The 5901-nt window shown below is 44.0% G+C and overlaps 1 long non-coding RNA gene and 1 pseudogene across 1 annotated transcript; one reads left to right on the top strand and one right to left on the bottom strand.

Moving 5' to 3' along the window:
• The first annotated feature begins 205 nt into the window (after positions 1 to 205).
• Positions 206 to 1776, top strand: LOC103635201 (uncharacterized; annotated as a pseudogene).
• Positions 1777 to 1873: 97 nt separating this feature from the next.
• Positions 1874 to 5590, bottom strand: LOC103635202 (uncharacterized). The gene is made up of 2 exons (XR_557219.3): positions 5227 to 5590; positions 1874 to 2111 (listed from the first exon to the last, which is right to left on the bottom strand). It is a non-coding gene; the product is annotated as an uncharacterized lncRNA (long non-coding RNA).
• Between the last annotated feature and the right edge of the window lie 311 nt (positions 5591 to 5901).

The following is a 5901-nucleotide window of genomic DNA, read 5'->3' as shown; positions in this document are numbered from 1 at the left end:
CTTATTACTCATACCAACGGGGAGAAAATAAAAGGGCTCTCAAAAGACTCCGTTTTTGGCGATTAATGTCAAAGGAGGAGAAATATGCCCAAAGCAAAAGGAACGGGACCGCACCACCACCTAATTTTTAAATTGTATTTCGAAAATTTTTATTAGTATATTTCAAATTGGTATATGTCATTTTTAATTGGTATCTATCAAAACCCTCTTGAAACTCACGGTGCCGCGGAACAGCGAAGCAAATGACCAGACGTAGGAGGAGATGGCGGACGGAGAGCCAGGGCATAAGCTGTCGCCGGCGGACTCCCGTGCGGTGACGCTGGCATTCTTCCGCGCCCTAGGCGCCGACGCGCGCCTCCCGGCCTCGGCCGACCAGCCCGACGCCTACTCCGCTCTCGTCCGCGCAATCCTCTCCTCTGTTGCCGTCTCCGCCTCCCCGACCCCGCGGATCTCTTGCACCATCACCGTCTCGCACGCCGTGACTGTGAGCGCCTACTGCAACTGAGCTTTCCATTGAAATTTCTCTGCTGCTTACCTACCTAGTTTCCTTGCATGGACTTTTCCTGCAGAACACGTACAACACGCTCCACGGCGGCGCGGTGGCGGCCGTGGCCGAGGCCGTCGGGATGGCGTGCGCGCGGCAGCCGCCGGGGATCGAGAGATGTTCCTCGGCGAGCTTAGCATCGCGTACCTCGCTGCAGCCCGATGCGATGTGATCTTCTAATTAAATTCTCTGCACCTCGCTTTTCCAGCATCCATTTGTTGGTCGAATCTCGAATCCCACATTGCTATGTACTCTTGGGGCAACTTTGTGCAGCAATTCAACACGTCAGGATAATTTAGGGGATTGGGGAGTCTAGCTACTGCTTTTGAACTGGTTATTATTATTATGTAGTTACACAACACAGTTCTATGATGTTTTAGAAGTAAATAGCTAATTGTAAATAACTAAATAAGAGTTGTTGGGCAAGCATTGCAGCTTTGCCAGAAAGGGTGTGTATTTGATTGACATATAGTAGAACCTCTAGCAATGTTGGTGGTGAACATTCTAGTAGAATGATAAATGTGAAATATATCAGGCCTGCCAATATCTGGTTTACCGGGAGAAAACTTAAATAGTGTTAAACCTGGTGATTATTATTGCGATGCTAATAGGTCTTGCAAAGTTTTGGTCCATTTGTTTCAAGTTTCAACTTTGAAGAATAGTAAGCCGTTCAATACAAGCATACCATACAAGTGAGATATAATAATTAATCTACCTAGCCGCTGAAGGTTTCATACATGGGCACTTAAAAAGCGAAAGTATGGGAGCTTAAAAATGCTATACCACAAAGCATTAGATGCAGAGCGCATGACATTACCCCAAATGGTAGTAGAATATGATTGATGTGAAAAGTTATTCTGGAGATCCTAAATGGTATATTGCCAGTTTTTTTTAAAAAAATCTACAAATGATATCAGAGCGAAAGGTTTTTGTAGTTTGATTGCATCGATTGTACTGGTGTCATAAGTTTGGAACAGAGGTTCTAATATGGATTTTTGGCCTATATAAATGACCATACGAGGGATTTCATCCTCAGGAGATCGAAGGGTTTAATAGTTTTGGTTTGAAATTGCACAAACTAAATGCTTTTAGCTTCTCTGTGATTCACAAACTAGAAGCTTGAGACTGTCACTGGTAATTTTTTGGTCATTCACTAGTAATGTATGTTGTAATGTTGTGTTCTTGTTGGGAAATTGGATTATGATAAAATGGCCCTTAAGAGTGGCATGTCATATACCTCTATTTATGATTTTGATTTGGAATAATCTAATGGATACCAGTTTTATAGTTCCATGCTCTTCCACATGATACTTGCTGCGATGCCCCATGTCAGTGCGACATCAGTAGCTTACATTTAACTCACATAATCAATCAATTTCAGTTGAGTCCATTTACTGATGCTCCATTGACATATATAATGGAGTTCTGTACAAAATAGTTAAATAATTACTCCATAAGAAGACAACGATCCAGCAACCATATTTGACTGGGATACGATGACCTAGATCTCTCATGAACTCATCGCCGCATCCACCATGCTCCTTATCTTGTGGTCCATGTCCTTGATCTGGGGGGATGTGAGTACAACAAGGGTGAGCTCACATACGTTCATCGCTAAACAAGTTGTGGGGAATAATGTGCATGAGTTCACTTATAGTGGGGCTCATGTGAAGTGTAAGGCTTACCAAAGGAGATGGTTAAAGCTGAGCATTGCTTTTAAAGTTGGTCAAAATTTTATTAGTAGTTACTAAGTATAAATAGATATCAACCCAAATTATTAAGAGATCACAATTAATAATAAAACACACAATGCAATGCAAATGACAGATTAAGTTTAATTCCATAAATTAATCATGTGAGTATCCAAGACGCTCATGACCGTGAGCACGGCTGATATACCAGTTTTACACTCTACAGAGGTTGCACATCATTACCCACAAGTAGGGTTACCCATTTGCCACAGGGTCATGAATCCCATACACCTCTACCGTGGAGACGAGGCAGGGTAGCACTACGAGGCCTTTCCAAAGTTCCACTAGTTTGAGAAAACTCACTACAGATTTAGGAAGAAGGAAGCATAGGAATCCCTCGTCAGAAAGCCATCACAGTAGTTCGATCTGAGGACCTCCCTATACTCTACAACGACGCCTCCCTGCTTGCCCCTTTCGGGTAAGGTAATCTCTCCCTAGCTTTCCTAATTACTTGGCCAAGGGCGTCCCATTCCACCGTTGTGGTAGCACTGTTTTCCCAGGTAGTTCTCCATGTTCCAATTAATACAATAATCTTATCATGAACAATAAATAAACCAACAATATTAATGGAACATGATCATATATATCATTAATTTCCCAAAACTAGGTAGAGCAATAGCAAACCTACCCAATATTTCATTTGTTTGCAAGGTGTAGGATAAACAATACTAGGGAAACCTATTAGGTCCCATCAAATTAAACTGAGCATGTCACAGTGATTAACAGAAGCATTATTAGGTAAAGAAAAGTGATCAAGGGCACAACTTGCCTTGGACTTGAGATTATAGGTACTTCTCCAAATTGGTCTTCAGGTTTCTCGTGTCCTCACTGCTACTCGTAGCAATACATACAAATAGGCAAGGAGTACATAAACATAACAGTACACCAAACAGGAGGAAACGACTACGTAATAATATTCTACGCGCCGTTACGAGAGTGTAGGCTCAAGAACCACTAGAATCCATGGTTATTAAAGCGGTAAAACGTTAAAACGTTATGAACCAACTTTTCAACGTTTAAACGTTTAAACGAACGTTGAAACGTCTTTTCAAACTTGACATAGAATTTCAAATATAGAATAAGTTCATAGTTTCATACATAAGTTGAGTTCACAAACCAAATAACATTAGCATAAAAAGAAACAACTCAAGTTCAACCACACAAGTTACAACTTTTATGCATGATTAGTAACCATCATCAAACTTATCAATATTAAGACCATGAGCATCCAAGCCTTCATCATCAATATTAAGTATCCAAATATGGCTGCTGGTGATTCACTGTGAGGGGCAGCGAGGGCAGCAGATGGATCTTGGCAGTGGAGCAGCTAGAGCACTGGAGCAGCGGCAGCAAGCAGTGGAGCAGATGTGAGGGGCGGCGAGAGCAGTGGAGCACTGGAGCAGCGACAGCAAGTGGGCAGCAAGTGGATGGACTGGATGCAGCGGCGGCGGCGGACTCGCCTGTGTGTGTGAGCTGTGGCACGGCGGTCGGCGGCGCACTCGCCTGTGGGCACTGGGCAGACTGGCGGAGGGAAGAGGGAGGAGGGGGCCGGCGGCGTACCTGGAGCAGCTGGCTGACGGCTGGCGCAACTGGGCGGCCGGCCGGGAGATCTCCAGGTTTGCAGCGGCGAGCAACTGGATGGCTGACGGCTGAGGAGTGCGACGCGGCGACGACGGCTAGGGAGGACGATGGCTCACGGCTGGGCCTGGGCGGCTTTGGAGTTTGGAAGCGAAAGCCCAGGAACAAGAAGGCCGGCCCAGTAACTTGTAACGTTGATTACACGTCTAGAACGACGTTAATGACGTTTCAGACGTTTCAACGATGTTTAAACACCGAAAACGGACGTTCTACACTAATTTGACAGAACGTTCTAACGTTTTAGTTTCAAATCACGTTTTATCGTTTAAACGACGCTTAAACGTCGTTTAAACGACGCTTAAACGTCGTTTAAGCGACGTTTTAATAACCATGCTAGAATCGGAGTCATGGTTAGAAAGTTATGATTTTTGGAAGATTTATGTGATTAAACAATTAGTACTAGGTCCTAGATTGGTTTTATAAATCATGAGAGGTATACATTAAATATTATCTTTAATATAAGCCATACCTTAGTTAAAGACTACCTTTTACTCTGATTATAATTATTAACATACTGCTTGGATTGGTTAGATTAATCTACTATACATAAAATAAGTACCCAATTTAAAAAGTAAGTGACATGATAAAAGTTAGCGTTATAGTGTATAGGTAATATTATTATGAACCTAACATAATTCGAATGGTCAAATCGGAGTTAAAACGATCAAAATATGAATTATCTATGTGTCTAGGATTAATTTTATAATTAAAACTCATTTTCCATATCAATTTACTTAGTTTAATTACCCTTTGGACTGTGGGTATTATTTCTTAAGTCTTTGGGGGTCCATTTCATAAATTTGTGGACCTATTTCTTGTACCCTCAGCGAAGGAAGGGATGACGGGTTGATTATAATAAAGTGTAGGGACTCTTATGCAAAGTGTCGTGGCCGAAGGGGTACTGTGTAATTGGAGTCGTAGGATCGGAGTTCCGCGGTCGAGATTAGATGGATCAATTATAAAACCGGTATTCGATGATGGCCATCAGATCGGTTATCAAAGACCACAAGTTAAAATGACCGAGATCCGATCACAATCGTTCCAGTCGACACAAACGGCACGAATGAAGCATTTGATTTGGTGACTCGATTCCTAATCTGGACCACCCATCACTTAGTTGACGGCCCAGAACCCATCCTCAACCCCCGACGCTGCGCACGGCGGCGCCCACCCCCGTTCATGGTGGAGCCCATGCCAACAAGCGACCCCAACCAATAACAATCCCCCAACTCCCACGCCGAGGCGCGCTACGTGAGCAGAAGGACAGGGCGAGCATGGGGGAAGCGTTTATACCTATGTTTGCGCTGAGTCGCGCCTTGGATGTGGAGCAATGCGGTACGCGGTGGACCACAAACGACGACGAGGAATTCTGGTGGCGCTTGCGATGGATCCCGGGCGGCGCATCTTTGGCAATCCTCCCACAAACCTGGGGAAGCACCAGAGCTCCCCAAGGGTCCGGTCGAAGTAGAGGTGAAGCACCCCCACGGTAGTACCCTTCTCCCTCTCTGCTTGATCTCGATGGTGCGCGGCTTTTATTTACCGAGAAGCGAGGCGAATCGACCATCTCGGTCGCGAGTACGACGGATGTAGCTCAACGACCCGACGCCCGTGGGAAATCGGTTACAAGGAAGGGGGTGATGCTAACATCGTAGCCCCACCGGACAACTAGAGGAACGGCCTAGCGTGCGCGGTGTTGCAAACGGCAAGTGGCTAGGGCCCGCATGTCAGTGGCGCAAACGCGTGAGGGAGCGCAGACTGGGCCGAGGGTTGAGGTTTGGGCCCATGCGAGGTTTGTTTCTCTTTTCTATTTCTTTTTCTGATTTTATTTTTCCTATTTCAATTACAATCAAACTCAACTTTGAATTTAAACCTTTAATTTTAGATGCCCAAATAGAATTCTAGCATGATGTGCACTAATTATATTAATCTATTTATTTAGTTACTTTATTTATTATTATTATTTTATTT

Source organism: Zea mays, chromosome 8 (genome assembly GCF_902167145.1).
Source record: "Zea mays cultivar B73 chromosome 8, Zm-B73-REFERENCE-NAM-5.0, whole genome shotgun sequence".
NCBI classification, from domain to species: domain Eukaryota; kingdom Viridiplantae; phylum Streptophyta; class Magnoliopsida; order Poales; family Poaceae; genus Zea; species Zea mays.
Note: the sequence above shows the minus strand (reverse complement) of the source record. Positions and strands in the feature narration are given on the sequence as shown.